The sequence below is a fragment of the Ornithorhynchus anatinus genome, chromosome 9 (genome assembly GCF_004115215.2).
Source record: "Ornithorhynchus anatinus isolate Pmale09 chromosome 9, mOrnAna1.pri.v4, whole genome shotgun sequence".
NCBI classification, from domain to species: domain Eukaryota; kingdom Metazoa; phylum Chordata; class Mammalia; order Monotremata; family Ornithorhynchidae; genus Ornithorhynchus; species Ornithorhynchus anatinus.
Genome location: NC_041736.1, coordinates 55,646,275 through 55,668,236, shown reverse-complemented (window position 1 = coordinate 55,668,236; position 21,962 = coordinate 55,646,275). Strand labels below are relative to the sequence as shown.

At 43.6% G+C, this 21,962-nt stretch overlaps 2 long non-coding RNA genes and 1 other non-coding gene across 4 annotated transcripts in view; 2 read left to right on the top strand and 1 right to left on the bottom strand.

Moving 5' to 3' along the window:
• The first annotated feature begins 2,304 nt into the window (after positions 1-2,304).
• On the top strand, positions 2,305-10,138 carry LOC114814182. The gene is made up of 3 exons (XR_003761933.1): positions 2,305-2,342; positions 2,554-2,668; positions 10,105-10,138. It is a non-coding gene; the product is annotated as an uncharacterized LOC114814182 (long non-coding RNA).
• A 38-nt stretch (positions 10,139-10,176) lies between these two features.
• The window catches only part of LOC120638629, a 263,044-nt gene continuing 251,258 nt past the window's right edge, over positions 10,177-21,962 (top strand). For both annotated transcript variants that reach the window (XR_005660390.1, XR_005660389.1), the window contains exon 1: positions 10,177-10,282. This is a non-coding gene — a long non-coding RNA (uncharacterized LOC120638629). The remainder of the gene's footprint in view (positions 10,283-21,962) is intronic.
• Positions 14,085-14,222, bottom strand: LOC114814381. Its single transcript, XR_003762179.1, has one exon. It is a non-coding gene; the product is annotated as a small nucleolar RNA SNORA7 (small nucleolar RNA).

Genomic DNA, 21,962 nt, shown 5'->3' with positions numbered 1-21,962 from the left:
TTAATCCCCAATTTACGGATCAGGTAACTGAGGCTTAGGGAAGTGAAGTGACTTGCTCAAGGTCACACAGCAGACAAGTGACTCCCAGGCCTGTGCTCTTTCTACTAGGCCATGCTGCTTCTCAAGTGTTGATCTTGACAGCTGATATGGGGATTCTGCTGATAGGTTTAGGTTTTCCCATCTCTGGACCAGGAGATGGAGGCTGAGGCCTCCTTCCCAGTCACGGAGCCGAACGGCACCACATGAGGCAGTCAAGTGATCGCTCTGAAAGCTCACCTCCCCTCCACACACTCCTATTTCACAGATAGGAGTCTCAGCGTCTTCCACGGCAGGGAAGGATGTGAGGCCAAGCAGAGAGTCGGGGTTAAGGAGATTTGGGAGTCTGTACAGCTGGGGATCATTAACAATGAAGAGCCAAAATAAAAAAGGCAGCAGGACTTCCCCTCTCTTGGATTTGGCAGCCATCTGGAGAGAAAAGTTGGTGGAACTTTCTGGTAAGGGAACTTTAATCGTTTGGACTAGAAGATTCTCATCATTGTAGAAACAAGAAGTTCTGCTGTACGGTAGCATTTCTTTGTATTTCTTCATTCAATCGTACTTATTGAGCAACTACTATGTACAGAGCTCTGTTCTAAATGCTTGGAAAGTACAATATTGCAAAAAATAGAGATGATCTCTACCCAGCAATGTGCTTGCAGACTAGAATATTCCATTGCCCCTCTCCTCTGCCTTCTCTAAGGCCTGTAGCTTAGAATGTCTGACTCCCTTGCAAGTTCATTAGCCCCTTGAGGGTGGGGATCAGGTCTTCTCATTCCATTTTAGTGCCCCAGGTGCTTAGTACAGTACAGAGAAGGTACTTGATAAATACCCTGATTGTACCACCTGGTCTCAGCTGTGGTAGCCAACATGCCGGTTTCCTCTTCTCTGCAACTTCACAGTGTGATTTTGGCAGAGTTCTAAAAGCTACTGTGAATCAGCCCCTGGTTAACTGACTTGCAGGATTCTGGGTGCTGCGGAGAGTCAGCAAGGTGACTGGCTGAAAAGGAGAATCTGATCGGAGTACAGGAGGGAAGCTAAAGACTCTGAGGGTGGGCTGGCAGGTTGAACTGCAGGGCTCAATGTACTCGGGGTGACGTAACAAGATCCACTGTAGCGACAACTGAGCCCTAGGAGTAAGCTTCCTTCGGTTCTGAGATTCAGTGCGGGGACTGTCTTTTGGCATTAGGTTATTACTCAGATCTGCCCTGTGGTTACTGGGGAGAACACTTTTTTGGGCAGGAATTACCTCTATCAACCGTGTGGTGTGGTAAGCACTTCGTAAATACTGTTGATTGAAACTCCGCTCTAGTACTTGGGTAGCAGAGAAATAGGGCAGTCAAACACCCTGGAACCCCTGACCCCGGCGTGGCACAGTGAATAGAACACAGGCTCGGGAGTTGGAAGGTCATGGGTTCTAATTCAGTTCTGCCACTCGTCTGCCATGTAGCCTTGGGCAAATCACTTCTCTGGGTCTCAGCTACATCTGTAAAATGGGGATTAAGACCATGAGCCCTCTGCAGGACAGGGACTGCGTCCGACCCCATTCACCTCAGTCAGTGCTTAACAAATACAATAATTACTTCTCTGGTCTCCTTCAGCCTCAAGTCAAGAGATAGGGTATCACTGAGATTTGAGTTGGCTGTGGGAAACTAACTTTGTCAGACTCAGATGGCTCCTGTGCCATGTTGGAATTCAACTATCAGAACTGTTTTTTTTTTTTCCTTGTTTTTCAGAGAGCGCTGGGAATAGGGTGGGTGTCAGGGTGTAGGAGTTGTATGACATAAACTGCCTTTCCCGGTTGTCTTTATTCTATTTTGCTAGGGAGCTATTTAATTTTACTTGCAGGATAAGAGATGTTAATTGTCATGTCAGAGCATTTACATGACAAGATACAGTTAGTTATTGAATAGATAAGGACAATTTCAATGCAGTACAGTTATGGTTGAGGTAGCACAAGTGAACGGTGACATTTCTTATTTAACTCCCTGGTATATAAAAATAAAGTTCTCCCTTTTTAAAAAATAAATGATGTATGAGAGTTCATCGGTGAAACTTGAATTTCAACCACTTTTTTGAGTACTAAGTGTCAAATGTACCTTTTTTTTTTGAAAGTATTTCTTAAGTGCTTACTCTGTGCCAGGCACTGTACTAGGTGCTAGAATAGTTACAAACTAATTCGGTTGGACTCAGTCCGTATCCCATGTGGGTCTCACCATCTTAATTCCCCTTTTACAGATGAGGGAACTGAGGCACAGAGAAGTGAAATGACTCACCCAACGTCAAACAACAGACGAGCGGCAGAGGTGAGATTAGAACCTGGGTCTTCTGACTCCCTCGTCCGTGTTCTTTCCACTAGGCCACACAGCTCGCCCTCATAGTGTGAAGCAGGAAGCTTGATGTCCAGGAGTGATCACATGATGCTGGGGGGAAGGAGGGTGTTTATTTGTCCCAGGGAGTTTTTTGGATTAGATTAAAAAAAAAATTGATGTAAAGACAAAACATTTTGTATTGCAGACTATTGAATCCCAATGCCACCTTTAAAGGCACAACATACTCGAGTTGAATGAAACTTCGAAGATGGTTGAAAGGAAGGTTGTGTCTATACTGGAACTAGTGTGAACACACCTCGGTAAGTAATGAAGAGTGTAAATACTTTAAATAAAATGCCAGCTCTTTTGCACTTGAGGGAGACTTCAGCCCTTATATCTCCTTTCTTCCTCTTGATTAAAAAAAATGGTTTTATGGCCGTTGTAGCTCAAGGACCCTAATCACTTCAAGGGGCAATGACAGGCAGTGGAGAGTGTTGAACTAAGGGATAGGAGAGTGCTGGGTGGGGAGGTGAGAGCGACAATTCCTCATCCCTGACAAAATGCTCACAAAATCCCATTTTCATGTGCCTGAGTAAAAATGCGGCATATTCCTTTTGACTTTAAATTTTTCAACATTGAAATGCAGTTGGAAAGCGAATGGAATTACAGAGTATCTTTTTAATTGTGAAAATTATCTTTAAGGTAGTTTACCGAGATCAGATTTTGTCACCCATAGACAGTAAGCTTGTCCTCTGGAGTGTAAGCTCGTTGTACACAGGGAACATGTCTTGTCAACTGTGTTGTACTCTCCCAAGTACTCAGTGCAGCGAATGTGTCTGTTGTTGTACTCTCTCAAGCATTTAGTACAGTGGTTTGCACACAGTAAGCACTGAATAAATACAAGAATACGAATGCCGTGCACACAATGTCTCAAATACGAAGTGCTATGTGCCAGGCACCGTACTCTGTGCTGGGGTAGATGCCAGCTAATCAGGTTGGACCTAGTCCATGTACCCCCAGTGGGCTCACGATCTTCCCCACTTTACAGATGAGGTAACTGAGGCACAGAGAAATGAAGTGACTTGACCAAGAGCACACAACAGACAAGTGGTGGAACCAGGATTAAAACCCAGTTTCTTCTGACTCCTAGCCCCCATGCTTTATCCATTAGGCCACACTGCTGCTAATCGATTGCTTGATAGTTAGCAACTGGGTGAAATGGTGACTTTCTGGAAAACTGCTCGTAAACTGTGAAGGGAGGAGATGAGGCCTTCTTCCCAAACGAGGAGTTTCCGTGGAGAGACAGAGAAGGGAGAAGAAGTTGAAGAAGGGTTGAAAATGAGTAAGTTTTGATGTGAGACGGGCATGGCCAAATGGAGGAACTGATTTCTAATCCCACCTCTACCACGTGCCTGCTGTGTGGTCTTGGTCAAGTCGCTTAGCTCCTCTATTTCCTCATCTGTAAAATGGGGATTCAGTCAGTCACTCGTATTTATTGAGCGCCTACTGTGTGCCGAGCATTGTACTAAGCGCTTGGGACAGTACGACATAGAGATATTCCCTGCCCACAACGAGTTTACAGTCTAGAGGGGGAGATAGACATTAATCTGAAGAAATAAATGACAGATATGTACTTAATTGCTTTGGGGCTGGGAGTGGGGATTAATAAAGGGAGAGGTCAGGGTGACACAGACTGCGAGCCCCGGTGGACAGGGACTGCGTCCTATCTATCTTGTAACTACCCCAGCACTTAATACAGTGCTCGGTACATAGTAAGTACTTAAAAAGAACCACTATAATTATTGATGTTCAGAACAATGGGGTTAGCTCATGATGGAGGTTAAAGAAGCAGAAATAATAGATTGTCCATCAAAAACACTCAAGAATACTGTCCCTTGCCTCCCTCCCCGACTCCCTAATCCCCAGCGACCTTTACTGACACCCTTTTTTCCTTCCCTCCCTCTATCTCTACAGTACCAGATGGGAGATGGACCAGCTGAAAAACAAACGGCCTGGTGTAAATAAGGGCAAATGGCCGTTCTAATCTGAAAGTAGCAGCATTTCTTGAGCAACCGTCTAGTGCGGTGTATGCCTGCTACTAGGTGCCTGAGAAGTACCAACCTAAAAAAAAAAAGCTGTTCTTTGACCTCAGGGAGCTTACGCTTTAAGGGGAGAGAAAACATAAAAATATTTACCACTTAGAGGGCTCAAAAAATGAGCACACATAGATACATGTGTACTAAGGGGTGTGGAAATGCATTCCAACTGTTGATTTGAGAAGAGGATAACGTCTAGGACTTAATATTTAATGATAATAATGTTGATATTTGTAAAGCGCTTACTATGTGCAGAGCACTGTTCTAAGCGCTGGAGTGGATACAGGGTAATCAGGTTGTACCACATGAGGTTCACAGTCTTAACCCCCATTTTGCAGAAGAGGTAACTGAGGCACAGAGAAGTTAAGTGACTTGCCCACAGACACACAGCTGACAAGCAGCGGAGCTGGGATTTGAACCCATGACCTCAGACTCCCCAGCCCATGCTCTTTCCGCTAAGCCACGCTGCTTCCCCCTTTACAAAGAAGGGGGTCTCTTTGGGGATTGAAAAATATTTGCTTATGGTAAAGGAAGGAACCTGGCATATGTCCTACTACTGTACTTTGAAAGTTTCGAACGTTACATCAGGTCTTGCTAACCGTTTGAGTGTGAAACCAGTCTTTCCAGCCTGTGGATGTTGGCATCACCCTAATGAGTAACTATTTCTCATCCCCTTGCTGGGCACTTGGACCTCATATCCCAACATAAATGCATGCCACTTGCCAAGCACGCCGAAGCAGTTTCTTCGAAGGAAATAAGTCTTGGAGACTACAGTGCCTTCTTCAAAGGCCCAGCGGATCCTTTGTGAGAATACACTATTATTTCCAATAACATGCTTCAGTTTCTCTGGGTGGAGGCAGCCTCAGCCCATATCCAACTGTCCGTGAAAATGGAACCAAGATGTAATCACGGTTGTGGTAACTAATAGAGTGAAAAATAAGATCATTACAAGATCTACTTCAAAGCAGAATCTTTTAGTGAAGAAGGGACACTTATACCTTTGACTTGTGCTGGGTACCTGTGGTGATTTAGTAGGTAAGTTTACAGAATCAGTTCTGACATATTGCAAGAACACCCCTTTGCAGAAAAGAATGTGAAGACCGGCATTGAACCAAAGGTCGTTGGGGGGGTAGAATTGTCAGGTGCTTGGGTCCCTTGACGTGGTTATCCAGGAAGCCTGGGCTGGGACTGCTACTTGGTCCAGCCTTGTGGGTAACTTCTCTCGGCCTCTCCCAGACTTCCAGAGGGTTCTCTCTGGAAGTTCCAGGTGATTCTGTTCCTATTTTCCTAAATCTATCAGCACCCAGAGTGGTCCACAGATTGGGAACTCCTGCCCTTCTTCTGCCAGTTCTTGTTGGCAGGCCTGAAGTGACTCCCCCAAACCCAAGAATGAATGCTAGTCTACCCCAAGTTGAGCGGTGCCAGCTTGCAAGGCCCTGACCAAGCTTGTTGAGCTGCCAATTTTTTTTTAAATGGTATTTGTTAAGCGCCTACTATGTGCAAAGCACTGTTCTAAGCGCAGGGCTGTGAGTATCTTGTAGCAAAGGTTAGACTTTCATCGTGCAGATGATAATTGAGCAATGAGAAACCGGCATCTCTTCATCTTGGAGACTGTTAAAGTTTGACTCTCTTGCCCAGTGCCATTCTATGTACCTAGAGATATACAATTTTTGAAAAAAAGACAGAATTGGCTTCATGAATTCTTTAAATGTCTATGGCGTGCTAATGCTCCCTATAATAATGATGGCATTTGTTAAGCACTTACTATGTGCAAAGCACTGTTCTAAGTGCTGGGGAGGGTACAAGGTGATCAGGTAGCCCCACGTGGGGCTCACAGTCTTCATTCCCATTTTACAGATGAGGAAACTGAGGCTTAGAGAAGTGAAGTGACTAGCCCACAGTCACACAGCTAAGTGGCAGAGCTGGAATTCGAACCCATGACCTCTGACTCCCAAGCCTGTGCTCTTTCCACTGAGCCATGCATCTTCCCCCACCACTTGAGGAATTTGATTATTTGCCTCCAGATAAAAAACTTTATTTCTTAGACAATCCTGAATGTTTGTGTTAGGAGGAAAAGATAGGACATTGAGGGGAAAAACAAACATTCACAATTTACAAATCAATCAGTTGTAATTATTAGAAACCTATTGCATGGAAGACATTGTTCTAAGCTCTTGAGGGAAGAGAATTGGCAGATATGATCCCTGTCTTCTAGGAACTTAGAGAATAAGGGAGGAATGTATAATTACCTTTTTACATGTTAAGTACTTACTATGGGGGTTAGATACAAGTCTATCAGATTGGTCATAGTCTCTGTCTCACATGAGGCTCGTTGTCTATTTCATTCCCATTATAGAGATGGGGGAACTGAGGCCAAGAGAGTCAAAGTGACTTGCCCAAGGACTCACTGAAAGCCAGGGGCAAAGAGAAGTAGTGTGGCACAGTGAATAGAGCATGGGCCTGGGAGTCAGAAGATCATGGGTCCTAATCCCGGCTCTGCTGCTTGTCTGCTGCGTGACTTGGGGCAAGTCACTTCACTTCTCTGTGCCTCATCTGTAAAATGGGGATTGAGACTGTGAGTCCCATATGGGACAGGGACTGTGTCCATCCTGATTTTCTTGTGTCCACCCCAGCCCTTAGTACAGTGCCTAGCACATAGTAAGCACTTCACAAATACCATAATTATTATTATTCAAGCTGGACATGAAACCTGGGTCTTCTAACCCAAGTCCCATGCTCTTGCCATTGGATGACACTGCCTCTCCCTATTTAAGGTGGGAAGATTAGAAGACGACTACTCCGAGAGGCAACCACTAATCCATAAAGTTGTTTAATCATTTTCAGCATAGTTATGTCAATGACATTTAATTCACTGTATAAACTCAGATTGGATCAATGCAATATATTAGTTACAGACATTGCCATTAAGTAGAACACTTTAACTTCTCTAGGTGAGAACATCTCATAGGAGTAACTTTTATGATGCGCTAGAGTAATGAATACAGAATTAATCTTAATAGAAATCTTTAAGAGCTTCTGCTTGTTTAAAATAAATTGTATTGATTGTGTGTGCGCATGTGCGCACACAGGAGAAATGCATATAGATCCTGTGTGCAGACATTACGGTGGCATATGTGCTTGCTGGAAAAGAGAGAAGACTGTTTAAACTTGCAACAAATACCATAATTTATTCTAGAACCTGCTGGGACTTCCTGATGCGAAGTTACTGGGATCAGGAAGTTTAGCAGAACCTGTAGTAGGTAGCTTTTGCTTTCTCAGCATATCATTGTCTCCATTAGGGTGTAATGTCTCTAATATCTATCGTACTCTCCCAAAAAGTTAGTACACTGCTCTGTAACCAGTAACGACTCCAATATCGTTGACGGATTGGATTCTCTTCCATAATCATTCCCGTCTGCCATCCCTCTCTCCACTTTGGGGACATCATTGGAAATGTTTATTATCCTATTTTGTTAATGAGGTGTACATCCCCTTGATTCTATTTATTGAGATTAAGTTGTCTTGTTTTTTGTCCGTCTGTCTCGCCCCGATTAGACTGTGAGCCCGTCAGTGGGTGGGGATTGTCTCTATCTGTTGCCGAATTGTCCATTCCAAGTGCTTAGTACAGTGCTCTGCCCATAGTAAGTGCTCAATAAATACTATTGAATGAATGAATGAAATGTGGTCCATATCCATGATCTCTCAAAAGGCCACTGGACCAGATTGACAGACTCAACCGGGGGCTGCAGATATCTCGATTCTCAGGTTTTCCCTAGCTGCTCACGAGGTGAGTTGAAGCTGGAGTTCGATTATTTGGCAAAAACAACTCCTTTCGCTGGTACAAAAGGCAGGCTGACCTAGTGGGAAGAGTACGGGTGGGTCTGGAAGTCAAATGACTTAAATTCTAGTCCCGGCCTTGCCACTGGCCTGCTGTGTGACTTTTGGCAAGTGACTTAACATCTCTGGGCCTCGGTCTCCTCATCTATAAAACTGAGGAGAAAATGACGACTCTCTTTCCAGACCTCTCTCTTAGATTATGAGCCTCATCTAGGATAGGGACTTGTCTTCAATCTGGTTCTCTAGAATCAAGCCCAATGCTTAACACAGTGCCAGTATTTCATAGTGACTCCCATAGATTCATTTCTGATCACTCTGATATTTGAGTGCTTACTGCGTGCAGAGCATGGTATTAAGTGCTTGGAAGATTACAGTCCAACAGAATTAGCAGACACACTTCCTGCCCACAATATAGCTTACACTCTAGAGTAGGAGACAGAAATTAATAGAAATAATTTATGGATAGGTATGTAAATGCTGTGGGGCTTAGGATGGGGTGAAAATCATGTGCCAAAAGGGTACATACCCGAGTGCAGAGTGACTATTGCAGCTGGCAACCGTGTGCTATTAGTTTCTTTGGGGAAAAAGCAAAACACAAAACCAAAAGGAAACAAAAAACTCAAGACTCAGTCTCCCTCACCCTATGTCTCATCTCCATCCAACAGTCATCATTAGCATTTATGTCACTGGTGGCCGGTGTCATCTCTTTGATCAATCAGTGGTCTGTCTGATAGCTTGCTGTGTGCAGAGCCCTGTTCTAAGCGCTTGGGAAAGTATAGTACATTAGAGTTGGTAGACACATTTCCTGCCCACAACAAGCTTGTTCCTTATTGGTAAATTGGATTCAAGTCATCCAAGGTGGTTTCCTTCCTAAGACCCTCATAAAGTGTGAAGTAGGAAACTAGATTACATTTTTTATCATTCATAAGCTCTGATAGGTGCCAGATCTGTGATATTTGAAAGGAAAATCCTATTTGGAAAAGAAAAACATGATTCTACTGTTTAATACCGCTTGGAAGGTTTTTTTTCTTTTTCTCTGTTAGCTTCCTTTGCTATAGAGTCTTTGCACCTTAGTTTGACATTCTCTTTTATTCCTTATTTGTTGGGGAAGGAAGAGGGAGATGATGATTAGATGATCTAATCATTAATGGCGATGATCAATTTGTTAAGGAAGTTGAATGAACTACATTTTGCTAGTTGGTCAATAACTTTGAGCTGGCGACGTTCTCTTATTTCCAAAGCTGGATATAGATTTCTTAGCAACAACTAAGATGTATGTGTATGGCTCTGAATTTATAAGCAGGCACAGATGCATGATGTATTTTAACCTGAATCTATAGCAGACGGTTGTGAGGGCGGTCACTGGTAAGGCTTTCCAAATTCAACAACGCGGTTAATGCCGCTAAGCCTTCTCATACGGCATATCATTTTGACGGGCATTTGCATCCCTAAGTGTTGTCTAGTAAATGCTTAATGATGACTGTTGGATGGAGATGAGCCATAGGGTGAGGGAAACTGAGTCTTGAGTTTTTTGTTTCCTTTTGTTTTTGTTTTGTGCTTTTTGTGGGTTTTTTTTCCCCAGAAGAAACAAATAGCACAGAGTTGCCAAAGATGGGCATTCTTTTTCAAATCTGTGCTAGTCCTGTGCTCTTTATTTCTTGGAAATTGCATCATTTGACTTGTCTTAATGATAACTGTGGTATTCGTTGAGCACTTACAATGTGCCAGGCACTGTTCTAAGCACTGGGGTAGTTGCAAGTTAATCGGGTTGGACACGGTCCCCGTCCCACATGGGGCTCACAGTCTTAACCTCCATTTTGCAGATGAGGTAACTGAGGTGCAACCAAGTGAAGCGACTTGCCCAAGATCACACGGCAGACAAGTGGAGGAGCTGGAACTAGAACCCACGACCTCCCGACTCTCAGACCCGTGCTCTGACCACCGGGCCACGCCGCCTCTCAAATCTGGAGATGCGCACCATCGACTAAAGTTGGAATGTGGGTAAGTTTAGAACCATTGCAGGACCGTTGCAAAAGTGGTGGAGGATCACTCCGGACCCGGGAGGAATCCTGAAAAATAACTGGCTAACACTGGTAGGGAAGACTGCGGCGGCTACCCTGGCAACTGATTCCTGGGTCGTGGCACTTGGCATGACCCTGGCACTCTGCTCCACTCGCCTGGGCTGGAAGTAGATTCCGTGTGATGGCCACCGTTGCTATAAGCTGCTCCTTGCCCGGTGCCCTCTGTATCCTGGCAGGAGCATGACAAACCGGGAAGAGCGAGGGAGCAGTCGGTGCAAGTCATGAGCACTGTGATCATTCCTCCATCCTTGCATCTCAATACAGTGGCTCGTTTTAGAACGAGACAAGAGTCCAGCATCATCATGGGCAGAGTCTGGTGGGTTTTTGTTTTAGTGGCTTTGTTAAATCTTTGTACTTGAGGGTCTAATTTCAGTTCCACTGATTATATTTGTGTTCCAAAATTAACAATTTAATAATGATGCTATTTACTAAGTACTGCCTGCTTAGTCTGGAGTAGATATAATCAGACCGGACACCATTCCTGTCCCACGAGAAGTTCGTGATGCAGAAGGGAGAAGGGATGGGTGTTTTATTCCCATTTTACAGATGAGAAAACTGAGCCAAGAAGTCAAGTGGCTTATAAGCAGGTCACACAGTGGATGGGTGACAAGTTCACACCTACCCAGCAGTCAGTGGCTTTTGAACTCTTACTAGGTGCAGAGCAGTGTACTAAGCACTTGAGAGAGGACAATGCCTTAAATCAGTGAACACGTTCCCTGCCCATAATGGATTTAGAATCTAGAACCCAGATCTGAGAAGAAGCTTGATCTAATGGTTAGAGCCCGACTCTAGGAGTCAGAAGGACCTGCTTTCTAATTCCTGCCCTGCCACTTGTCTGCCTTGTGCCCTTCTGAGAATCACTTGGATGCAGCATGGCTCAGTGGAAAGAGCCTGGGCTTGGGAGTCAAAGGTCATGAGTTCTAATCCCGGCTCTGCCACTTATCAGCTGTGTGACTTTGGGCAAGTCACTTCTCTGTGCCTCAGTTGCCTCATCTGTAAAATGGGGATTAAGACTGTGAGCCCCACTTGGGACAAACTGATTATCCTGTATCTACCCCAGTGCTTAGAACAGTGCTTGGCACATTGTAAGCGCTTAACAAATACCATTATTATTATTAGTATTCTCTGCCTCAGTTACCTCATCTGTGAAATGGGAATAAGACTGTGAGCTCCATATGGGACATGGACTGTGACCAACCTGATTCGCTTGTTTCATACCAATGCTTAGTACCATACCTTGTCCAGAGTAAGCACTTGACAACCTAATTATTATTATTATTCTCTCTGACCCCTAGTCCCATGCTCTTTCCACTAGACCAGAGGACCTAATAATTTTAGCATTTCCCCCTGCCTCCTTCCAAATTCAGAGCGATCTCTGGGGGGTTTTTCAAGCAGTAGACTCGTGTTCTACGCCAGTGGATTGAGTACGGTATTCCCTCTCAGGAAATCTGCAGCACAGACTTATCTACCTGTCTGAGGAACATCCATGTCAGATGAATAAACATCCCAGCAGTTAGAGAGAGAGGAAGGCTTGGACGTCAGCAGCCAGTGGAACTCGGGAAATGTCGAAGGGGTGGGGGGAATTTTCTTGGTTCACTATTTCCTTTCTAGAAGTACCGTTATGCAATATTGATTAATAGCTATCAAAATTCAACATGGCTAGAAGATGTCATTTTAATTTTCCTTTAACAGATCGCTCCGTTAATAATCGACATCAAATGGAAATGGGTGTTTATGGTTTAGCCGAAGGTGTAAGCTCATCTCGTAACTGAGTTGGGATAAAGAGAGGGTTATAGTTTACCGGCGTTCTTTACTGAGCTTTAGATCGTCCTTTCCAATGGGCCTAGTGCTGTGGACTTATTCTCTGATGGTGCCAAATTTAGGAAAATAAGTTCTGAAATAGATTTTTGGCAATTTGTGAAAATAATGAGATAAAATTATGTCCTTTCAATCGATGGTATTTATTGCTTGTGTCTACCCCAGAGCTTAGAACAGCACCTCAGCACCTAGTCAGTCTTTAACAAATGCCACAGTAGAGGAGGCTACCGTTAGTGACTTCAGATACTTAAAAGTTTGGGTTTGGGCATCGAACAGGCTGGGAAGATGTCCTCTTCAACCTCCACGCGGTGTATGTAGCACAAAAACCTAGACGGTATAGTACCTCTGTGACAGATCAGAACAGCGATGATCATGTTATCCTTCCCCTTAAAAGGGTCATTGCTCCACACCTTTCATTATGCCGGGGAACGATCACGTTATTAGCCAGGGGAACCCAGGGATGTGGAGGAGCGCTCGTGGCGGCACAAATGCAGATAGATGACATTTCCAAATGGTCTGTTGGAGAGAGTCCATTCCAGTGGATTGCTAAATTTCAAGCCACATTAGCGGTGAGAAGCGCCGTTTGGGTTAAGACTTCAATCCAGGAAAGAGAAGAGAGTGAGGAGAAGTTCACTTTTCCTGTACAATCATTTCATTTCTCTATTTTTTGCGATCGAGCACATGGATTTTCGGCCCCAGAATACTCCAGTTTGAAATCATCAGGTTCGTCGGAAGGCTGTCTTGGGATGGGGGACGGTGTTGGCCTTGGGAGGCCAGTGTGGGTTGCCTTTGGACTCTGCTACTCCTCTGAAGCGGCAGCTTCATGCTTAGTATTTCTTTGATTTAAAACTAACACTACTAATACTAATGATGGTATTTGTTAAGTGCTTACTATGTACCAGGCACTGTACTAAGCTCTGGGGCGGATACAAGAAAATCAGGTTGGACACCGTCCCTGTCCCATGTGGGGCTCACAGCCTCAATCCCCATTTTACAGATGAGGTAACTGAGGCACAGTGAAATGACTTGCCCTGACTCACACAATAGACATATAGTGGAACTGGAATCAGAACCCATGACCTTCTGACTCCCAGGCCCGTGCTCTATCCAGTAGGTCATGATGCTTCTCATAAGGAGCAGACAGGGATTTCAGAACTGGAGTTTTCATCAACTGAACAGAGAGATGAGAGATTTATTTTTTAGGGGCGTTAAGAAAGGCAAGTGGGCCTTGTGCCTGGATTATAACCAGTGGCGGTTGGGGGATAGAATGATCATCACCCTCATCACCTAGGCAGTTCTACACCACTGGAATCCTTCCAGTATCTATTAATCAATGGTATTTATTGAGCTTCAGTGACTTTAACCTTGAGATAAAGGAGTGTTTGATGCCCTAACCCCTTGGGAGAGCTTTTCTCTTTCAACAGATTGTCCAGAAGTCATGTGCAATATCTTCATTATTCAGTCCTTGAAATCTGTAGCATTTATTGAGTGCCTGGGAGGTGTTATACAGTTGAACTGCAATAGAAAGAAGAGACTTTACCAGCCTCAGGGAGCTTACACTCCGAGGAGACAGGCCTGATGGTTTTAACAATGTACAATAGAATAAGCTTAGATACAAAAGTGTTGAGAAGTGCTCTCATCACCAGAATGCCCCACCTCCCTCTTCAATCATTCTGGTAGTGTCTTGTCTTGTCTTTTTGCTGTCAAGTCATCACCAGCCCATAGCAAGGCCATGGACACATCTCTCCCAGAAAGACCCAACTCCATCTGCAATCGTTCCGGAACTGTATCCATAGAGTTTTCTTGGTAAAAGTATGGAAGTGGTTTACCACCACCTCCTTCGTTGCGGCAAACTCGAGTATCCACCCTTGACTCTCTCCCATGCCCGCCGCAGGTGGGTTTTGACTTGAAGCAGAATGCCTTCTGCTCACTAGCCACTGCCCAAGCTAGGAATGGAATGGGTAGGCCTCTGCTGGACTCTCCCTCCCATTGTCGAGACTAGTAGAATACTGGAAACTCTCCAGGTGTGACCCTGAGAGGGGTTTTGTTAGTGTATTCATAGAGTTTTCTCGGTTAAAGAAAAAAAAACGGAAGTGGTTTACCGTTGCCTTCTTCAGCGCAGTAAACTTACTATTATTTGATAATAATAATAATTATGGTATTTGTTACGCCCTTCCTGTGTGCCAGGCACTGTTCTAAGTGTTTAATGCCTTTCCTTTCCTTCGATGCACACCACTCTGCACCACATGAGTGAATGTTTTAACTGTGAATGCAGGCTTTCAATACAGTTCAGAACTTGCTAACTGTTAACTTGAAAACTTGCTACAGTTCAGAACATGCTAATGGAGGATCCCTTGACTCCATTTAATGGAGATAATGGCGAAAATCCAAAAACACTAACAGGAATGTGCATCTACGTTACATTACGTTTGCGAGATGTGGCTCCCGAATAAGAGATAGGTTGCTGAGTGCTAAGACGATGATTTTGCTGTCTGTACTTATCAAAAGAGAGAAACCACAGCATTCATTATGGGGAGATGTTTGTTTAACTACTGGAGGTTATCCCAGTGGCAAGTTCATCCTTATTTGATAATAATGAAACATAAGTTTTATGTGTTTGCTTGAGTAAGATTGCCATCTGGTAAATAATATGTTTTGTGAGTGTTTATAACAATCATGGTTTAAGCCAAAATTGACTTATCATGATTGCTGCAAATAACACTTGAGTGTCCTAACTTGATTTTTTTCTTTGTTGCATTGAGAAAATGTATTTTAAGAAGCTTCCTGTATTTATTTTTTAAGTATTTTTTGTGGATTTTAAAACTTGAGTTTTCAAAAGCAATAATTACAGCTGATTACTGTCTCTATACAGTACTCTGGGTCTAAAGTAGAAAAAAGGTTGTTTATACAGCATTATAAGTATTGTTTTTTATAGTCCATTTTGACTGGTTAAAGTTTACTCCTCAAGAACTACAGTCTCTTTAGGATAATGAGCTGTAGGTCAGCGAGTGGGAACACAATTCAATTTTCTTCTAATCTTCTACTGTCCATATGGGGTTTGTCAGGCTGGGCTCAGAGATAGACCTAGGTTGAAGAGGAAAAGGTGATATAGTATTGAAAGCAGAAATTTTCCCCAATTTTCTCATTCTCATCATTATTATGGTATTTAGGTGCTTTCTATGTGTCAAGCACTGCACTAACTGCTAGGGTAGATAGAAGTTATTCAGTTTAGACACAGTCCCCGTCCTTCATGGCACTCAGTAAGTAGGAGTGAGAGCAGCCACTGAATCCCCATCTTACAGATGAGGAAACCAGGGCACAGAGAAGTTAAATGATTTGTCCAAGCTCAATCAGCAGGCAGTGACAGAGCCGGGATTAGAACCCAGGTCTTCTGACTCCCAGGATCTTGCTCTTTCTACTAGGGAGCAGCGTGGCTTAGCGGAAAGATCCCGGGCTTGGGAATCAGAGGTCGTGGGTTCTAATCCCAGCCCCGCCACTTGTCAGCTTTGTGACCTTGGGCAAGTCACTTAACTTCTCTCGGCCTCAGTTACCTCATCTGTAAAATGGGGATGAAGACTGTAAGCCCCACGCGGGACTACCTAATTCCCTTGTATCTACCCCAGTGCTTAGAACAGTGCTTGGCACATTGTAAGCGCTTAACAAATACTAACATTATTACTAGGCCACATTGCTCTCATTGCCAAAAAATGTTGCTCTCACTGCCAGAAAGCCTCACCTCTGTCTGCAATCATTCTTGTAGTGAATCCAGAGAGTTTTCTTGGAAAAAAAACAACCAAGTGGTTTACTGTTGCCTTCTTCAGCACATTAAATGTGAGTCTCCACCCTCGACTCTCTCCCATGCTGCTGCCCAGCACGGTTGAGTTTTAACTTGTAGCAGCTGGCCGTCCCTTCACTAGCCACTGCCCAGGCTAGGAATGGAATGGGTTTGCCTCTGCTTGATTCTCCCTCCTGTAGCTGAGACTGGTGGAGTCCCGAAAATTCTCCTGGTGCCATCCTGAGAGGGGGTGGACTCCCCAGGATGACTTTAAAAAACAAGGATGGGAAATGGACAACAGACTGATTTTTTAATTTAATTTTATTTTAATCTATCCCACCCTGAGCCTGGGTTTATGCTGCAGCCACAGTCTGTAAGAGAGGATCAAAGTAAGACTGGCTAGTCCTAGATGGAATGGTGGGGGAAATGTCAAGATCCTACCTAGACCTGGATGAAAGCTAGCAAAGCTCTTCCTTATTACGCATGAATAGACATGATAGCCCCCTCATTCTTTCAATCTCATTTATTGAGTGCTTACTGTGTGCAGAGCACTTTGAAAGTACAATTTGACAACAGATCTTCATTTCCTTGAGCTCTGGGTGCATTGGGGGTATTTATCAAGACACCTCTTTATGCAAAATCCAGCACTAAGCACTTGGGAGAGTACAGCCTAAGCCATTCCTCATCTTGTCCTCAAGGAGTTCGTAATCTAAGGGGGAAGGCGGCCAAAAAGTGCTTGCAGAAAATGGAAACGGGAGGAAGAACAGGGATAAAGCAGGTGGTAGTATTATGATCATATCAGGATAAAATTGGGGAAAAATGATGGAATGTACATAGGTGCCAAGTATAGGAATGAAATATATAGTTGTCCTTTGAATCTGAAGGGAGACACCTCTGACAGTGAAATTCACGTGTGTGTGTTAGAGAGACACTGAATAAAATAAACATTATGAGGCCCTATTGGATTGATGTAACTAGGGTGTTTATGTATTGGTAGGGTGTGGTGGGATTCTAGGTGGTCTTTGAAAATAGAGAGACCTGGGCCATGGGGAGATTTGTGTTGGGGGGAGAGTTCCAGACTGGAGGGATGATATGAGAAAGTGGAGCCCAGGATGGAAAAGCTAAAAGCAAAATGTTCCCGGGATTTCAGCTGAATAGCGTTTTCCACAGAAGGGGAGGGTTTTCAACTCACTTTCTGCCTCTGGGCCTTGAATAGTACTCTTGTTACCTTGGCTTTCTCTTTTATGACCCTGCCGTGAAGTCAGCGAGGGCTTCTTGAACAGAGAGGATGACCTGGGTTAGAAGGACCTCCTTGGAATGGTAATTCATTCATTCAGGTCAATCATATTTATTGAGCGCTTACTGTGTGCACCGCAGTGTACTAAGCATTTGGGAAAGTACAATACAGCAATAAAGAGAGACACTCCCTGCCCACAATGAGCTCGCAGTCTAGAGACATAAATATAAATAAATTACAGAGAACACAAAAACTCAGAAGCAAGTTGGGGCAGTGTGGATTCCTCCCTAGGTAAATATGCTAAAGATTCAGGGTTCAACTGGACTGTCGTATGATGCCATATAGAATAGGAGAGGGTTTTGCCTGGCTCGGGATGGCCCAATCCATCAATGGTATTCACTGAGCGCTTACCGTGTGCAGATCACTATACTAAGTGGTTAGAAGAATCCAACAGAGTTGGTAGACGCATTCCCTGCCCATAGAGAGCTTCCAGTCTAGAGGGGGAAACTTACAGTTTAGAACCAATGTCTAGTTCTGTTAATCATGTGAAACTCCCCATTCTGAGTGTGAATCCAAAGGTATGTTGTTTTCACAGAACAATCTAGTCTTAAAAAAAAAACAAAAAACAAGGAATCAGTGAGTTTCAACATAAATATTTCTCCTTATGGAAGGACATGGTTTAGTCCACCAGTCGGGCTGCAAAGATTTCCATAGCAGATGGATATTATCCCAGACTTTTCACAGATTCCATGACTGTGGTTAACTCATGGTTTTTATTTATGCCACCTCAATTTGGAGTTGTATCTAAAGGCAGGCTGGCAAGTTTATTAGTAATCATTTAACCAGTTTGAAAGTCCTGGGTAAAAGCGATCTGGTGCAAAGTTGGGTGGCTAGTAAAATGTTAAAGTTGAGGAAAAAATGTGTAAGTCAGATGAGAATGGTGAGAGAGATAAAAGACATCAGTTGGTAAACATGCGATACAATGAGCAGGGTTTAACTACTCAGCTCCTATTAATGTGAAAATCAATTCCACACACTGCTCTGAAAATTCACCCCAATAGAGCTTTCATGATTTATTATTAGAAAGCATTTATTTTCTTTTTTTCTAGATTATCTGTAGAACCAGTGCATCCGCGATGTAGCTATTTGCTCTCCTTTATTTCAGCCTGAAATATCTTTTTAATTTTGCAGAAGATGAAGGGGTGTGAGCCCTCTCTTTAAACTCATCGATTTTGTTTTTTGCCATGCATCTATAAAGGATCCATATTATCACCCTCTTGGCTTCTAACAATACACACAAAGACTGAGGGTGAAACTGTGGTCACGGAAATCTGGATAGAAGTGCTCTCTGAGCAAGAACACTGTGGTTGAGCACGGGAGGATTTAGATTAAAAAGCACTTTACGTCCCATCTCCCACACAGTGAGAAACATTATGCACTAAAAGCTCTCCAGGAGTGAAAGTACCTTAAAAATTTGTTTATTTTTTACACTTCCTGAAGCAGACCTCAGTGGTGCTACATGTCAGAAAGGAGGAGGGGTAGACAGTGGAAAAGGAGGCACTAAATTGAGAATGAGGACACCAGAATTCTAGTCAACTTGGTGACCTTGGGCTAATGACTTAACCTCTCTGTGCCTCAGTTTTACCCTCTGTAAAACCAGGCACAGTGCTACTCACCCCTCTTGAATTCAAAATGATAGGAGGAGGAGTAAAAAGCAAGATGTGAAAATGCTAAAATTTATTTAGGCCTCTTTTCACCTGAATACAAAGATATTATGCTTTAGTGAATCTTGCGTAGCTGCAGGGTTTGTTGAAGAGCTTTCAAGGGAATTGAGTTCAGAATTGTGCATATGTATTCTAGTTCTCTAAAATGGGAACTCATGTGATTTGGGCCACCTGTGCATGTCTTATGTAGATACATTTTCCTCTCACGTGTTGGCCTGAGATTTTTGAAATGAGTTGGGGGCCACAGCTTAAAGGGGAAATAGCCTTAATGCTTTTGCTTACAGGTGTGGGTTAGGGTTTTCAGAACAGGGGCACTTACTGGCGGAGAATGGGAAGGGATTTCAGTGACACTTCATTAATAGTTGTAAAGGTCATCATTGACTCCCCCTCCACCATTTGCTTCCATGTGCTGAACTGAGGACTTGGGAAAGAACTACAGAAAGCTTACAATCTAGTGGGGATGCAGTAGGTGGAACAAATATTGGGATCAGTAGAACCAGGATCCAAAAGGAGAGCTAATATTCTAGGATGAAATAGCATAAATCTGATTGGATAATGAGCAGCGTGATATATAAATGCACACAAGAGAAGCAGCGTGGCCTAGTTGGGTTCAAATTCTGACTCTGCTACTTAACCGTTTTGACCTTGGCCAAATCACTTAATTTCTCAGTGCTTCCGTTTCCTCATCTGTAAAATGGATATGGAATATTTGTATTCTCTCTGACTTAAGCTGTAGGACAGGGTCTGGACCTAGGCTAAAGATTTTGCATCTACCTCAGTGCTTAATATGGTGTTCAGTGCATAATAGATGCTTAGAAAATGTCACAATTATTATTAAGAGCTGTGGAAGGGTACAATAATAATAATGGTATTTAAGTGCTTATTATGTGCCAAGCACTGTTCTAAGTGCTGGGCTAGATACCAGGTAATCAGGTTGTCCCACGTGAGGCTCACGGTCTTAATCCCCATTTTAATAATAATAATGTTGGTATTTGTTAAGCGCTTACTATGTGCCGAGCACTGTTCTAAGCACTGGGGTAGATACAGGGTAATCAGGTCCCACGCGGGGCTCACAGTCTTAATCCCCATTTTCCAGATGAGGTAACTGAGGCACAGAGAAGTTAAGTGACTGGCCCAAAGTCACACAGCTGACAAATGGCAGAGCCGGGATTAGAATCCATGACCACTGACTCCCAGGTCCCTGCTCTTTCCACTGAGCCACACTTCTCTGGGCTTCATACAAATAAGTGTTATGGGGTGCATGATTGATATGACTTTAAGATGTTGAGATTTTAATCAGGGAAGGCTTCCTGAAACTGGTGGGGTGGGGTTTTAGGAGGGCTTTGAAAATTAGGGAGGGGAAGGGGAGTTGGATCTGGCAGGCTTGGAGGGAAAGAGAGAGTTTTAGACCAGGGAAACAGAATGAAAAATGGGGTCGGAAGGAGGAGAGTTGAGAGCAGAGTGCAGATAGGTGAGTTTGGGAGGAGCGAAGAGTGCGAACTGGGGATTTAGCAGGTGAAGCGAGATGATGTGTGAAATGGCAGAGTCTTGAACCAGTGGTAAAGAGGTTATGATTGATGCAGGGAGAGACGGACAGCCATTGGAGATTTTTGAGCAATGAAGAGAAATGAGCTGAGTGATGTTCGGGAAGATAGACAGGACAGCAGTACAGCGTAAGAATTCAAATCGACTGTCACCTGCATGATGAGCTGGGCAAAAGGAGGGGAGGAAGAAGCAAGGTGAAGAAAATAATGAAACTTTGTCATAAATGAATAAAATAGCTCTTAATAGCCCTGAACATTGGAAAAAGAGTGACATTTTCTATCCAAGAATCCCCCCACCCAACTTTTAAATCTTTCTGCCTTCCTTTTTCTTGTATCAAACTGTAGTTCCTTCCTAAGGAATATATGTTCCCATCCTATGAAAAATCTACCCCAACAGGAGAGTTAGGGGAAGCCCAGGGGGAGAGGCAAAGGGTGAAAAGATCTAAGATTTCTGCAATTAGTTGACTTAGTCTAATGCTGTGAAAGCCAAGGATTCTAGACCAAGCTAGATGAGTGGATGAACTGTGGATTGAGGCTTAAATTGTGACTCATTTCATTCCATACATTCTTAAATGGATGGGGATTTTTTTTCTCCCCAATTTCAACCTCTCTTGCTGCCTTTACACCCCTATGACCAAAAATCTTTGTCTTACTGTTTGTAAATAATGCCCACTTTTTATAAAATGGTTTAAAGCTGTCTCTCGCCTTGTACCTACCCTACATCATTGTGATTGAGGATTTTGGTGTTAATTAGGATAAAGCTGGTGACCTTGGTCTCACACAATTCTTTTTTGGCCAATTTTCTGTTGAACCTGACATCGTTGGAATCCTTAGAACAAAATGACGCTTGAGGATAGTTAATTCATTCAGTCGTTCTTATTGAGCGCTATAATAATAATAATGTTGGTATTTGTTAAGCGCTTACTATGTGCAGAGCACTGTTCTAAGCGCTGGGGTAGAAACAGGGTAATCAAGTTGTCCAACAGGAGGCTCACAGTCTTAATCCCCATTTTACAGATGAGGTAACTGAGGCACAGAGAAGGTAAGTGACTTGCCCACAGTCACACAGCTGACAAGTGGCAGAGCTGGGATTCAAACCCATGAGGTCTCACTCCCAAGCCCGTGTTCTTTCCACTGAGCCACAAGATGAAGACTCTTAAGTCATTACACCTATCAAAATGTCACTATGAAGACTCTGGTTCTTGATCTGGAATTTATGGCACCCCAGTCCTGTAGGACCTCAATGTCTTCTTTGATTTGATAGGGGGCTTGGAGGAATAGGAGGGTATTTGGCCATAGATCTGGGGACACTTGCCTCTGTCTTGATAGAACATTGAGACTCTTTCTTTGGAGGATCAGTTACCACTCAAGAGCCCAAAGAATAGCTCCAACCGCCACCACCCATTGACTTCTGATGTGCTTTGCTGGGCTCGATTTGGGTTGGATGCCCATGGAACTCACTAGAAATCAAAATTGCGATGTAGGGGAAGACAGATTGAACA